At 44.4% G+C, this 15,790-nt stretch overlaps 1 protein-coding gene across 3 annotated transcripts in view; it reads left to right on the top strand.

Annotated features, from left to right (window-relative positions):
• Positions 1-15,790, top strand: part of SMYD3 (SET and MYND domain containing 3) — a 749,543-nt gene that overhangs the window by 516,319 nt on the left and 217,434 nt on the right. The window contains exon 1 of one of the 3 annotated variants that reach the window (XM_070385373.1): positions 11,528-11,612. The exons of the other annotated variants lie outside the window; for them this stretch is intronic. The gene's annotated coding sequence lies outside the window, so the exon portion shown is untranslated. Of the gene's footprint in view, positions 1-11,527; positions 11,613-15,790 lie in introns of those variants that run through there. 3 annotated transcript variants of the gene reach the window in all.

Below are 15,790 nucleotides of genomic sequence, written 5' to 3'. Positions count from 1 at the left end.
TTGTGTCACCATCTGGCTGGCTTGAGGGTAAGAAGCAGGGAGGGGCAGAAGAAACAAGGTAGCTGTTTGGGAGTATTTGTCTGCAGCCTGGCAGGCACAATGCCGTCCTTGAAAAACAAGCGCCGAGATTTATATATCTGATCATTATCAAGAATCTTTATTCTGAGGAGTTAAGCAAGAGAAAGTGTCTTCAGTCAGCCATTATGGAGAGTAAATGGGAGTCGGGAACGGTCACAGCTTATCTCATTTACCTTCTTGACAACCTGGTGAGGGAGGAATAATTCTTCCCATTTTGTGGCTGAGAAGCCAGGATTCAAAACACCAAGAGAAATGGTCCACGCTGTGCCCTGTGCCCAGCAGACGGTTGATAAATGCCTGTTAAATGAGTAACTAAAGTAGGTGATAGGGACTTCCCTGGTGATCCAGTGGTTAAAACTTCATTTTCCAATGCAGGGAGCCGCAGTTCGATCCCCGGTCAGGGAGTTAAGATCCCGCATGCCTCATGGCCAAAAAACCAAAACAGAAAACAGAAGCTATATTGTAACAAATTCAGAAAAGACTTAAAAGAATAAAGTAAATGATAGGGCTGCGATTTGAAACCAGATTTTATGACTTCAAGTCCAGTGATCCTTCTGCTGTATTATTCATCTTCCTGGAAGGAACTTGGGTAAGCCTAAAAGATCAGTGATATCCCGTACTGTTTATTCAACAGTTAATGTCTGATTTTGAAAGAAGAGGAACACATCGGTTTCATTAACCTTTATCTGTCCTTTACTTTGCATGCGTGTGAGCTAAGTCACTTCAGTCGTGTCCAACTCTGTGCAATCCTGTGGCCTGTAGCCTGCCAGGATCCTCTGTCTATGGGATTTTCCAAGTAAGAATTCTGGAGTGGGTTGCCATGCCCTTCTCCAGGGACCTTCCCGACCCAGGGATCGAATCCACATCTCTTGCATCTCCTGCATTGGCGGCAGGTTCTTTACCACTAGTGCCACCTGGGAAGCCCCTCTCTTACTTTAGTTAGTCTGTAATTTTTTTATACATCCCTAACCTTAACCTCCGGAGAAGGCAATGGCACCCCACTCCAGTATTCTTGCCTGGAAAATCCCATGGATGGAGGAGCCTGGTGGGCTGCAGTCCATGGGGTCGCTAAGAGTCGGACATGACTGAGCGACTTCACTTTCACTTTTCATTTTTATGCATTGGAGAAGGAAATGACAACCCACTCCAGTGTTCTTGCCTGGAGAATCCCAGGGCCAGGAGCCTGGTGGGCTGCCGTCTGTGGGGTCGCACAGAGTCGGATACGACTGAAGCAACTTAGCAGCAGCAGCAGCAACCTTAACCTCTTTTGGTGGAGGCATCCTTTTGTCTTTTATACTGGCACAAGGATCAGTTCTGAAAACATGGATTCTGGGTCCAGACTTCCTGAGTTTAAATCTGCCACTTACTAGCTATGTGACTTTCAGTTCAGTTCTGTCACTCAGTCCGACTCTTCGTGACCCCATGAACCGCAGCACACCAGGCCTCCCTGTCCATCACCAACTCCCAGAGTTCACTCAAACTCACGTCCATCGGTGATGCCATCCAGCCATCTCATCCTCTGTTGTCCCCTTCTCCTCCTGCCCCCAATCCCTCCCATCATCAGAGTCTTTTCTTAGGCAAGTCATTTAACCATTAGGTGTCTCAGAATAACCAACTCTAAAATAGAGCTTGTAGTAGAAGGTACATCAAGGGATCACTTTGAGGACTATATGGGTTGATATGTGTATAATACTTAATTCCTGGTATGGAAGAAGTACTATATAAATGTTGTTAATATAACCCTATTGTAAATATTACCATTATCCTATTTTTTTTCTACTTTTGGAAATAAACTTCATGAGAGCAGTGTGTCATTATCACATCCTCTTTTAAAAAAAAATACTTTATGAATAAACTATCTTATGTTGTTATTTTTAAAATTTCTACATTGCTTTCTCCCTTATGTTTTGTTTTCATGTTTAGTTGTTTTTGTTATGGCAAAATATGCCATTTTAACCATCTTTAAACATACATTTCAGTGGCATTAATTACATTCACACTGTTAGGCAATCATTACCACTCTTTATTTCCAAAACATTTTCATCACCTGAAATAGAAACCAAACCCCATTGATCAGTAATCCCCATTCCCTTCTCCCCAGCTCCTGGTAACCTCTAGTCTACTTTTATCTCTATGAGTCTGATATTCCATTTATCCTGTAATGACTGTCTTCTTTCACGTAGCATGAGGTCTTTGAGGTTCATCCACATTGTAGCCTTTATGAGAACTTTATTTCTCTTGGTGTCTGAGTAATAGTTCATTGCATGTATACGCCACACTTTCTTTATTCTTTCGTCTGTCCACGGACATTTGGGTTGTCTCCAACTTTTGGCTATTGTGAATAGTGTTGCTGTGAACACTGGCCTATCTGTTTGAACTCCTGCTTGTAATTCTTTTAGGTATATACCTAGAAGTGGAATTGCTGGATCATATGGTAGTGAAAGAGACTCAGTCGTGTCCGACTCTTTGTGACCCCATGAACCGTAGCCCGCTAGCCTCCTCTGTCCCTGACGATTCTGCAGGCGAGAATACTGGAGTGGGTTGCTGTTCCCTTCTCCAGGGGATCTTCCCAACCCAGGAATCAAACCCAGGTTTCCTACATTGCAGACAGATTCTTTACCATTTGAACCACCAGGGAAGCTGCTGAACATTGGCATGTTTGTTTGAACTCCTGCTTTTAATTATTTTAGGTATATACCTAGAAGTGGAATTGCCGGATCACATGTTAATTCTAGGTTAATTCTTTGACGAACTGCTGAACTGTTTCCCCAGCAGCTGTATTGCTTTGCATTCCCACTGGCAATGCACCAGGGATCAAGTATCTCCACATCCTCACCAGTGTTTTTCTTTTTTCTTTCCTCTTCTCTTTTCTTTTTCCCTTCCTCCCTTCTTTCCTCCTTCCTTCCTTTCCTTTCTCTCTTTCTTTCTTTCTTATAGTCATCCTAATAAGAATGAAGTCGTGTTTGCATTTTGTTATCTAGTTTGTCACTGTGTTTGTCTTATAGTTCTTTACTAAAATTATAGCTATTAAATAAAATGAAGCTAATTTATCGTAAAAATCAAGCTATATTTCAGATGTGTGTCCCTGGCTAGGTTACTGACTTAGAATTATTTATCCAACGAGAGTCATGTCTTGATAAAACTTATCAGGTTTCCAAACCACGAGAGTTCCAGAGAAGAAAGTGTAGTTGTCCCTTTCTTCCAGGGTTAGTGATCTCCCTACCCTCCCAAAAGGCGGTGATGTTACCTGAGTGGGGCTCTTAGCAGGAAGGTGTCTTCTCGTCTTCACTTCTCTTTTGAAGAAATGCTGTCAGCCAAGCCTCAGAGGAGCCAAACCTGTGACTGTACATTTTGGAATTCACTCGCTCGCAGGTGTTGGCAGGCCTGGCCTGGGCCCAGCACAGCGTTTTCCCTGGAGGGATGCCCTGCTCTGGATTTCCTTGTCTACAGACTGTGTTATTGTCCAACCTTTCAGCTGGGATCAGGGAGAGGTTGGTCGGTCTGTTGCCAGAACAGCGCCTACGCGTGACCTCCTGTCTGAGCGCCTGCCAGAGAGCACTGCTATCTCTGCAGGGCAGCTGAGGGCTTGAAGACGCGCCTGACAGCAGCTGGGCCCACTCCCAGCTCTTCTGATCGCACCCAGACAGTCGGGTCCTGGTCCCCACCGCTCACCTTTGTCCTTCCTCCTGTGTCCTCACGTACTCCCAGCCACCTTGAGTTGGGTCTTGTTTCCTGGTGCTCTTGGATGCTCTGGGGTTCTGAGGAAGGGCGAGGACTCCTGAGTGTGGGCTGCAGCCCTTGCTCATACTGCGCTATTTGCATAGCTAAGTGACCTGGAGACAGTTCCTTATAGCACAGCCTGCTCTGCCCCAAGCCCACGTCCCAGTTTTTTCCAGGAAAGACAGTCCCTGCCTTGAGTGATTCATGGCTAAAATCAAATGAAATCACATGAGATGAAAGTGCACTGCTCACCAAATATGTTAGTTGTTAATGTCTCTCCAAAGCTTCTTGAGGAGAGAAGGAGTCTTTTGTGTCTTACAGCATAAGACATAAGCTCAGTGAGCTCCAGCTGAAAGAAAGATGCTCACACTTCTGATTTCATAGGGAAGTCAGTTCTCTAGTTATCCCCTCCCCCAACCACCACTGAGTGACATTCCCAGTTATATTTGATTAAAATGTTTGCTTCTTGGAAAAAAAAGCTATGACAAACCTAGACAGCATATTAAAAAGAAGAAACATCACTTTGCTGACAAATGTCTGTCTAGGCAAAGCTATGGTTTTTCCAGTAGTCATGTACAGATGTGAGAGTTGAGCCATAAAGAAGGATGGCATTAAAGAATTGATGCTTTTAAATTGTGGTGCTGGAGGACTCTCGAGAGTCCCTTGGACAGCAAGGAGATCAAACCAGTCAATCCTAAAGGAAATCAACTCTGAATATTCATTCAAAGGACTAATGTTGAAGCTCCAGTACTTTGGCCACTGGATGCAAAGAGCTGACTCATTGGAAAAGACCCTGTTACTGGGAAAGATTGAGGGCAGGAGGAGAAGGGGGTGACAGAGGATGAGATGGTTGGATGGCATCACCAACTCAATGGTCATGAGTTTGAGCAAACTCTGGAAGATAGTGAAGGACAAGGAAGCCTGGCGTGCTGTAGTTCATGGGGTCACAAAGGGTCAGACGTGATTTAGTGACTGAACAAAAACAATGGCACTCAGGTGACGGATTCAGTTTCCCTGAGATGTCTTATAACGAGTTAGTCTTTTTCTTCCTGTTCCTGGTGCTCTTCCATTTAAAGGGGGCTCCCCATATTTGGCATCATTAAATAAATTCACTAAATGTCTCGTTGTGTCGGGCAAGTGTGTCATTTCTTAGATTAAAGTCCATTCCCTGAACTAAGTTCAGAAGCCCCAAGAGCCAGAGGTGACTGCACTCGTGCAAGGACACCCCACATACCCGTCTCCCCAAAGCAGACGCCCTTCTGTCTGCACCAGCTAATGTAGTCTCCATGCCAATTCATAAATCAGAACTTTTCTGGAATGCAGGTCATGTTAGGGCTTTTGTATCTGGGGCAGACTCCTCCTTCCAAAGCACAGAGGCATGTTGCTGAAGAACAGGAAGGAGCTGGAGGAAGTTGAAACCTGGGACGAATAAGTGGCTCTTTCCTCTCCACTCTCTGTCCACAACCACAGGCTTTGAGGTTTTTGTGTCTCAGAAAGTGTCCCCTCTTTGGATGGGGATACTGGAGAGCCAGCCAGCCCTTGTTCTGCATGCTGTTCTTGATTTTGTTGGGTTCTTGAATCCTGGGTTTGGCTATTTTTAAGCTACTGCTACCTTATATTTTATAAATATCTGTATTATTTCGTACTTGCAGGTAGAGGTCTTGTGTCTTCTGACTATCAAAATGTGTTGGGTATTTATTGAATCCCTACTGTGTGCCTAGCACTCTTTCTGACCCTGTGAATGCATTAGGTAACTGGATAGACAAGGTCCTACCCTCCTGGGTTTATCTATTTGTTCCATTCTCAGCTTGTTAGGTCACAGTGTTTAAAGTAAAATAACATCCATATCATGAGTTCTAGTCTATACACACCTATAAAAATTACACAGAGAAAAGTTCCACTCATCACAACACACTACATCCCTAATCAAAGCCGCCTGGTTGGCGGTTTGGCACTGTTGACCTCAAGGGTCTGGAGAAGTTAAGACCTACTCTGGATGGTTTGTCACCAATCAGCCAGCAGGTTTTCACTGAGCATCCTCTGTGTACCTAGCAGCATATAGAAAGTCATTTCAGAATACGTCCTGCTATTCGTTAAAGCAGTATAATGCGTATGTTCTTTTTAGTCAGACAAGATGGCTTGTTTATGTGTGTGTGTGTGTGTGTGTGTATGTAAAGTAAAACAAGAACATTTATTAAACATTCATTGCACTGAGCATTGCTAACTGCCAGGAATATATTATGTGTTGGAAAATTAGACACTGGAATGAGTATAATCTCCAGTGCAAAAAGTACAGTGTGCAAGAGATAACACTTAAACTTTTTTCTCTAAAGCTGCCCAATTTCTGGCTCAGATTCCTCTTTCCACTAGTGTGGTGGAAAACCACCTCCCTCTGGAGGTTCCGGGGCCATTCCAGGACCAAGTCGGTAGGGGCTTGGGTCTCCGCCACCCTTGGGCAGGATCTCCCTTGGCTGGGTCTCCGCCAGCCCTTGGCAGCTCTCCCTCTGCTGCTTCCTTGCCACACGGAGGACTTAGGAGTCTCGCTTGAAGTTGCGTGTGGCTGTGTTACCCATTTCCTCCTCCCAGTGAAGTGTGCTGCCAGGATGTTAGCGCTACCAAGAACCATTCAGACCTCCCGGTCCCCCTCAGCCCCCACTACCTCTGCTGAGGTTCTGGGCAGAATCTGCTCCCTGGGAGAAAAAGAAAGAGGAGAAAACAAATTACTGCCTCGAAATGTCATCCACAGTTCACTTCTGCCTAATCTGTAAAGATTTCCCAAACACGTTGGCATAAATTACCTATTGAATCGTCATAGCGGCTATGAGTTTGTTACTGTTCTCACCATTCTTCAGGTGCATGAAAAGGCTTAGGTTACACACTGTCATTCGAGTGGAAATCACACAGACAGTAAAGAAATTGTGGTGATCACAGGCTGCCCTCAGGATTACAAAGCCACCTCAGATGTGGAGTGTTCCCAAGCACAAAAGTTAGTGTAGGAAGTAGACATCAGAAACATGACGGTGGATGATAATCTTTGTTTTACTATTTTATTTATTTGTATTAAAAAAATTTTTTTTGATGTGGACCATTTTTGAAGTCTTTATTGAATTTGTTATAAGATTGCTTCTGTTTTATATTTTTTGGTTTTGTTTTTGGCCGTGGGGCAAGTGGGGTCTTGCCTCTCTGACCAGGGATCACACTTGCACCCCCTGCATTGGAAGGCAAAGTCTTAACCACTGGACCACCAGAAAAGTCCTTTTATTTGTAGTTTTTTAAAGGAGCTGATTGTTTTGAAGGTTGAGTTTTACAAACTGTGTCCTTTGTATGGTATCTCCTTCTCTTAAAAAACTTTTCTATATCTTTTAGTTTATCTCACTCCATAACACCTAGTGTTGTGATCTGCCTACGGGGCTTCCCTGGTAGCTAAGTGGTACAGAATCTGCCTGCAATGCAGTAGACCCTGGTTTGATTCCTGGGTCAGGAAGATCCCCTGGAGGAGGGCATGGCTACCCACTCCAGTATTCTTGCCTGGAGAATCCCCATGGACAGAGGAGCCTGGCAGGCTATAATCCATGTGATCAAAAAGAGTCGGACATGACTGAGCAGCTGACAACATATACAACATCCACATGGATGGATACTTAAGGGAAGTGGTTGGTGAATTAAAAATTTATGTTCTTAACTAAGGGCATAAAACTGCATTTATGACTGAAGTCTTCTCTGTTTCTGAAATGAGACCAGAGATGCCTTCTGCCCAAATGGGCAGGACGACCATGGTGGTGAGGAAGTAGCCAGAGCTCTGGGCCATGAGCCCTGGGCTCCCCAGTGTACCAGGAGAAAGTGCCTCTTCCGGAGGTTGAGGACAGGGGTCTAAGGTTAATCCAAGGTGCCAACCCCAGGAGAGAGCAGCCTTCCCACATCACCTCTGATGAGCCAGCGCATCCACAACAGGAGTTTAGGAAGAAACCCTGACTGCCGGGTGTCTGTCTATTGTTGTGCATCTTTACCCCAAGGTCCCAGCAGCTCCCTGTCTGCTGACTCCCATGCTTTCAGTTTGTGGGGCTGACTTCTGACTCTTGAAACACACAGGAGACATCTGGGGAAGAGTGTAAATAATGATAATCACAGAGTAGTGTCTAAAGTATAGGCTATGAAGCACTTAATAGTGTGGGCAGATTTTCCCTGGATTTAGGATTGGACTGCAATTTCCACTTTAAAATTGCTACTTATACGACTTGGGAGATATAAGCATAGAGGAAACTATTCTAACATTTTTGTGTGTGTGTGAGGGAAAGAGCAGTCAGAAGAAGGTGAGAGAAAGATGATGAACCAACCAAAAAGGACAAATCCTCTGGCTTCCTTTCTATGCTTTCCAACTAACCTATTTTCTAAGCATCTGAAGTGCTTAAATATGTGGGGTTCTCCATTTTGTGTGGTTCTGAATGGAATATCAGATGCTGAGTTTCATGTCTGCTTTTTTAATTGTGGTAAAATATACATAACATGGACTTTATGATCTTTTAAATTTATTTTTAATTGAAGGATAATTGCTTCACAATATTCTGTTTCTGCCATATATTAACATGAATCAACCATAGGCAGACATATGTCCCCCCCGCCACCCCGTCTTGAACCTCCCTCCCATCTCCCACCCCACCCTACCCCTCTAGATTGCCACAGAGCTTGGGTTTGAGCTCCCAGCATTATACAGCAAATTTCCACTGGCTGTCTATTTTGCGTATGGTAATGTATGTTTCCCTGCTGCTCTCTCAATTCGCCCCACCCTCTCCTTCCTCTGCTGTGTCTGCAAGTCTGTTCTCAATGTCTGTATCTTCATTGCTGCCCTGCTAAGAAGTTCATCAGGACCATCTTTCTAGATTCCATATGTATACATTAACTGTTTTTAAGCATACAACTCTGTGGCATTAGGTCCATAGTCCACAGTTTGTGGACTTCCCTGGTGGCTTAGATGGTAAAGAATCTGCCCGTAGTGTGGAAGACCTGGGTTCAATCCCTGGGTTGGGAAGATCCCCTGGAGTAGGAAATGGCAACTCACTCCAGTATGCTTGCCTGGAGAATCCTGTGGACAGAGGAGCCTGGTGGGCTACAGTCTGCAGGGTCTAAAAGAGTCGGACACATCTGAGTGACTAACACTTCCACAGTTTGTGCAACTGTCACTACCATCCATCTCCAGAACTTTCTCAGCTTGGCAAACTGAAGCTCTGTATCCATTAAACAGTAGCTCTCCATCTTTCCTTCCCCTAGCCCCTGGCATCCACCAGTCTACTTCCTGCCTGTATGAATTTGACTACTCTAGGTCCCTCATATAAGTGCACTCATAGTGCCTGTTAAAGTGTGATTGCTTTTTTCAAGGTTTAGTACTGCTAATGTTTTATAAGTTGTGTATCTGCTTGCATTATTTTCATCCTCTCTCTTAGAGTGCCAGTAGAGTACAGCGACTTAGAACATGGATTCAGGTACTGACTCACATAGGTTCCAATCCTGATTGCCTCTTCCTAGTGATGCAGCTTTGGGCAAGTGGATGAACCTCTCTGTGCTTCTGACTCCACAGCTATCACATGGGGGGTAAAAAACTATGCTCACCTCCTAGGAGTGGAGTGAGGAGAAAACAAGCTAATAAGCATGGGATGCTCCAAACTGTGTCTGGCACATGATAAAGACTCAATGAACATTGAGTAGCAGGAGCAGCAGACCTTCTGTGTCCAATGTGATTGATAATTGGGACTCCTGGGACTTCCCTGTGGGTCCAGTGGTTAAGACTTCACCATCCAATGCAGGGGTGCAGGTTCAACCCCTGGTTTGGGAGTTAAGATCCCACATGCCTGAGGGCCAAAAACATAAAACAGAAACAATATTGGAACAAATACAATGAAGACTTTAAAAAATGGTCCACATCAAAATAACTCTTAAAAAAACATTATCTGGGACTCCATTTACATTTTCCAATTATGGAGACTGGACCTTGATGGGTTTTACACACTAGGAAGTAGCCAACCCATGACCACTTCAGGCCTCGTGACCACATTCTAGAGCTGTGCTTCTTATGCTGAATGGCTTCCTTTGTTGAAATCTTTTGGAAGAACATGGTGTGACAGCCAGACTCCAGCATGATTCTTGCCTCCAGGTATTCACATCCTTGTGTAGGATTCCCCCCTACCTTGCACTGGAGTTGGTCTGTGTGACCAATAGAGCACAGTAGAACTGATGGTATGCTGTTTCTGTGAGTGGGTTATTAAAGACATTGGCTTCTGTTTTGGTCCTTCTCTTTCTTGGGTTTCTCACTTGGGGAGAAGCCTCCTGCTTCCTTGTAGCTGCTGTGTGGAGCCTCTGGCAAGCAGCCAGTGAGCACCCGAGGCCTGCCTACAACCATGTGAGTAGAGTGCTTATGGGAGTGTTTCTCTTTAAGGCCTTGCAGCAGTGGGGACATTTAAGTTGGGTCCTGTCTCACCGATCACCGAACCCAGGGTAGGCAAGGCCCAAGCGGGGAAGCAGGAAGATGAGAGGAGCCGTAGGAACTGCAGACATCCTTTATTTGCTGGTGGCTGTTGCTGCAGCAAGTCAAACATGCTTTATTCTCTAATGCTTGACTCTGACACAAGCACTGTTTCAGATATTGCTCATATAGGTATATGGTAGAACTGATGGTATTGCTCATATAGGTATATGGTAGAACTGAAGGGGTTTCAAAGAGTCAGACACGACTGAGCAACTGAACTATATAGGCATACAGAACAAAGGTGGGTCGTGGCAAAGTGAGTACATCGTGATATGCATGTGCATTGCTATAAATGATCTCAGCTGTTACTTAACCATGCAAAGTCATTGTTTACAGAACGTGGGGCGAGAGCGAGAGGCTGTGGGGCAAGAGAGCCTGACCATTGCCATCTTGGCTAATTTCTATCCCCCTACAGGCCCTAAAAGTTGCAGAGGAGTTTTTCAGGAGAAGTGAGACAGGGGACTTCAGGTAGAAACCTGTCATCATAAATGTTGTGAATTTTATGACAGGCACTAATTATGTAAATAGTCCTAAGAAGTTACAGAATCATAAAGTTAGAAATGATCCAAGTGTTTATATCTCACCACTCCCCAAGAGGTGATTCTGAATAAGTTGAAATGTTTGCAGTCTCAGTAATAGAAAAAGAACTTCAAAGCAGTGTGGATTATAAAAGGGAATTGCTTGGTGTGTGCGTGCTAAGACGCTTCAGTTGTGTCCCACTCTGTGCGACCCCATGGACTTTAGCCTCCAGGCTTCTCTGTCCATGGGATTCTCCAGGCAAGAATGCTGGAGTGGGTTGTCATGCCCTTTTCAAGGGGATCTTCCCAACCCAGGGAATGAACCCCACGTCTCTTACGTCTCCTGCACTGGCAGGCAGGTTCTTTACCACTTGCAGCGCCTGGGAAGCCCAAATCCATTCTGATGGGCCCCATTTAGGGCACATATGCATCCTCCCTTCACACCAGCCACTGTGGCCAGAGGAACAGCATTTGCTGATTGGTTTAAGCTGTGTTATTGCATCTCCCAAGGGGGCAGGTGTCAGCTGATTCAATTGGGCCAATCAGGGCCCACAGTAAGCTAAGGCTGGAGCCTCTTTCATTATATTACATGCGGGAAGGGTGGTGGTGGGGATGAAGGGGATGGATGCTTATCAAGACTCGCTGCCACCTCAGCCTGGATACGTGTCAAGCGGGCAGAGGCACCACTTGCTCATGGTGATTGGGGACCCGTCTCAGGCCAACCACAGTGCTTGGAATTTTAGCTAATCGTCTCTAGTTCGTAATAAGAGTCTTTTGAGGTAAGTCATATTCTGTAACTGAAAAAAACAGACTCAGAGAAAGTAACTCGACCAAGGCTGCATGCCCAGCAAATGGCTGAACCAGGAGTGGAACCGGGCATGTCTGCTTGCAGAGCCTGAGCTTTTATCTATTATGTCGTGATGTCCTAGGAGAGAGCTGCTGCCATGTTGGGAGAGTTTTGATTGTTAGGTCTGGTGTGGGAGTGGAGATGTGGTTTGTCTGATCTGTTTAATAATGTAAAACTGAACCTGCCTCCTGGTGAAACTCCTGTATTTTATTCCAGTTCTGAGGTCCAGAGCAGTGGTTTTCAGGCTAGCAGGGCGTCAGTTCTGGAGATGATCCTTTAGCATATACAGGTTTGGGAACTCCTACTTTAGAACACGGGCTTCCCAGGTGGCCCTACTGGTAAAGAACCCATCTGCCAATGCAGGAGATGTAAGAGACTTGGGTTCCATCCCTGGGTTGGGAGGATCCCCTGGAAGATGGCGTGGCAACCCACTCCAGTATTCTTGCCTGGAGAATCCCTTGGACAGAGGAGCCTGGCAGCCTGCAGTCCATAGCTTTGCAAAGAGACATGACTAAAGCAACTTAGCACGCACGCCTGCACTTTAGAACATAACCAGCTTCTTCTCTTTTCCATGTCACGAATCTTGAAATATTTAAGACTGTTTCACCCCTGTGGCCATTTGCCTCTTCAGGTTCTTGTGTTGTGCTTCACAGTTGAGATTTCAGAATCAGAAAGACACTGTTCAAACCCTCCTCTTTGTTGTTTATAAGTCATATATTTCAGGGAAGTTTCTTATTATCCCTAAGCCTTAGTTTTCTTATTTGTAAAATGGGAATAATCAGCCTGTATTTTTTTAAAAAATTGTTGCAAGGAAAAAGTTTAAAAAGCATGTGGCATTTCTTAGCATGATACTGGCACACAGAAAGGGTTCAATGGATATTACTAGCTGTTAATAATGATTAAATCCCCTGCTCCTCTAGCTCTTTTTAAAATTGTATTTTCAAGATCTCTTTTACCCCTCGTTTTTGGTGCACTTTAATTTTCCTCTTAAAATGCGATTCCCCTGCATTTTCTTTAGAAAAGTGGGTAGTGGTATGGGGTGGGTAGATGTTAGCACACAACTCTAGGCATCTGATCATGTCAGCAAACGGTAGGACTGTAACTTCCTGTGGTCTGAGTGCGACATTTCTCTGCATGCAAATATCCTCTAGATATTCAACATCTGGGAATTTCCCATCCTTGCGTAAGTTCTCTTCTCTTGGGAAATTTATCAGTGGACAGTTACAGAAATATCTGGATCATTCAAGATTTTTTGGACATTCTTTGGCTTATTTTCAGGCCTAAGCTGTGTTTGGAGGCATAGTATGAGAGTTTCATCATCAAAGTAGGTTGTTTCCAAGGCCACTATGATCTGCTTTCTCTAATGTAGATCTGTCTGCATTTTCCTCTGCAGCAACCGTGATGACTGACTGTAAGGGATATGTCCTCTCCAGCAGAGTGCATTGCCATTTACGTAAAATGCAAGTGTGTTTTAGTTCTATTTATTTTTATTTCTTGATCCTCAAATCCATGTTTACTTGATGTGTCCATGTGAATGAGCTTTCTGTGAAACGCCTGTAAGACAAGAGCGTGACTATTGAGTCCTGTTGGGGATAGTGCCCAGCTGGCCCTTGCTAAGGCCTGAGGGTGTGGGTGGCGCTTTACGCTGAGGAGATGGGCATGGAGTGTCCTCCTTTGATGGTGGGCCATTCAGGGCAGTAGAGCCTTCACTGAAGACCATGAAAGTGCCAGGAGTTTACCAGTTTCAGTCAGCTAATCGGGGCCTTTACAGCTGGCCTTAAAATTTCTTGTAATTTTGTTTGTGGTCTCATAATATGAAAGCAGATGGGCTTACTAGGGGCTGTGCAGGTAGTCTGTCCTCCTTGGCCCAGATGCAGGAGTAACAGTCCAGTTTCACGTAGCACAAATGTGTTCTGAGGCACTGCCTTTGATTCAAGTGTTAGGAAACAGGTACTTTTACAGAAATAAAAATTACCAATACCAGCTTCCCTGGTGGCTCAGACAGTAAAGAATCTGCCTGCAATGCAGAAGACCCAGGTTTGATCCCTGGGTCAGGAAGATCCCCTGGAGAAGGGAACGGCTACCCACTCCAGTATGGCCTGGAGAATTCCACAGACAGAGGAGCCTGACGGGCTACAGTCCATGGAGTCGCAAAGAATTGGACGCAGCTGAGCAACTAACACTTTCCCTTTTTTTCATCAGCTTCCCTTAACTTCCCTTATTCTAACAACTAGAGGAGAAAAACTGTTGAGAGAGACATTTCAAAAAATGTTTTAACAGACTGTTAATCATTCTCAAATCCAATTTCATGTCTCCTTCCCCAGTTCCTTGAAGAAGTGAAATGAAAAACAGATTAACGTATTTGAATTGAGGTGAAAAAAAAAATATCAGACATTGGTGGTCTGAAATTTAGTGTTTCAGTGACTGCCAGAGGAACATGTTCCCTTGTTCGGGGTCACTGATACATCATTTAAAACTTATTTTTAGTAAGGATCATACTGTGAGTGATGTATTACTCTCAGCAGTAGCACTTCAAAGATTTATTTCTGAGAACCCTACAGTCTAATGCACTGGTGGCCTTAGGAACAGATCACTTGTTTTAGTGCAGGCAGGTGCCAAGTGGAGGGAGCAGGAAGGGGATCTGAATCCAAAAGGATTGGGGAAAGCTTTGGAAAGAAGAGAGCTAGTGCAGGGGTTTAAGGATAGATAGTTTTCCAGGCAGAAGGAATAGGATATACAGACATTTTTAGATGTGAGAGAACATGACATATTCAAAGATGTAATTAAATAGTGTAATATTGCTAGAGATTAAAATATGAGGGGGGAGTGACTAGAAATTAGGTTAGACAGATGGGGAAGAGCCACATGTTAAAAGGTCCGAATGCCATGCACAAGAGTTAAAATCTTTATCTCAGTGGTACTGGGAGCTACTGAATAATTTTGCATAGAGGACTATAGATCACTGTGTTTGCAATGTAGAGCTTGGAAGGGGAGAGCTTAGAAGTAAGGAGATCATTGGTGCGGGCTGGATGATGTTGACCTAAGTGGGTGCAAAGGTCATGGAGATGGGAACAAATGGCCAGTTTGGAGATATGAAGTGGATGGGACAGACTTAGGATATGATTGGGTGTGAGACATAAAGACATGCTTGTCCTTGCAGACTGGTTTGTATGAGTGGGTAATGGAGCAGGGGGTTATTATTAGATAGAAAAAAAGAAAGAGGAACAGGAAATTAAGAAAAAAGGACAGGAATGAGGTAGAAGGTAATGGGTTTGCTTTTATGCATTGATATCTTTGAGGTGCTTGTTGGACAAATAGAATTGTCTATCAATTGTCTATTGATAGCTGTGCATTTGAAGTTTAGGAGAGAGGTGTATGTTTGAGCGTTATCAGGATATAGAAAATAGTTGGAATATAAGCATAAATGAGAATTCTCAGGCAAAATGTGTAGAGCGAGAAGAGGAGGGCCAAGGGAGAAGGACCTAAGGAGTACTGACACTAAGGGGGATGTGAAAATGTATTCCTACAAAGGAGACCAAAAAGGGTCAGCAAGAGAGGGGTAAGAGACCCAGGATAGAGAGATGCTACAAAATCCAAAGGAGAAGGGAATGCCCTTTTGGCAGGTGAGTACGCCAGACATTGTGGAAAGATTAAGATGGGGACCAAGAAGTAGCCTGGAGACTCGAGTTATGCAGGAACATAGGCTGTGCAGGTTCAGTGAATCTGAGAGGGCAGCTGTCAGGCTGCAGAGCAGCGAGGAGGAAGTGGGAAGGTAGAAAGGGATATGTGGAGAACATTCTCTTAAGAATTTTGGATGCATAAAAGGAGAGAGGAATATACTACACCCATTCCCGACGAGGTCAAGGGAGATTATTGTTTGCATTTTTAAATGAGAGAAATTTAAACATGTTTATATGCTGAGAGAAAGGCAATATGGAGGGGAAGTCTAAAGAATCTGGGAAGAGAGGACAGTCAACGCAGCAGGTTCTAGAATAGTGTTTCTGAAAGTCTTGTTTGGGGGCAACAGTATCAACATCACCTGAAACTTTTTTAGAAGAGTAAATTTTCAGCCCCTATTGAATCAGAAACTCTGGGTTTGCGGCCCAGCAG

This window comes from Bos mutus, chromosome 16 (assembly GCF_027580195.1).
Source record: "Bos mutus isolate GX-2022 chromosome 16, NWIPB_WYAK_1.1, whole genome shotgun sequence".
Taxonomy (NCBI): domain Eukaryota; kingdom Metazoa; phylum Chordata; class Mammalia; order Artiodactyla; family Bovidae; genus Bos; species Bos mutus.
The sequence above is the reverse complement of the archived record's forward strand: the minus strand, read 5'-3'. Positions and strand labels throughout refer to the sequence as shown.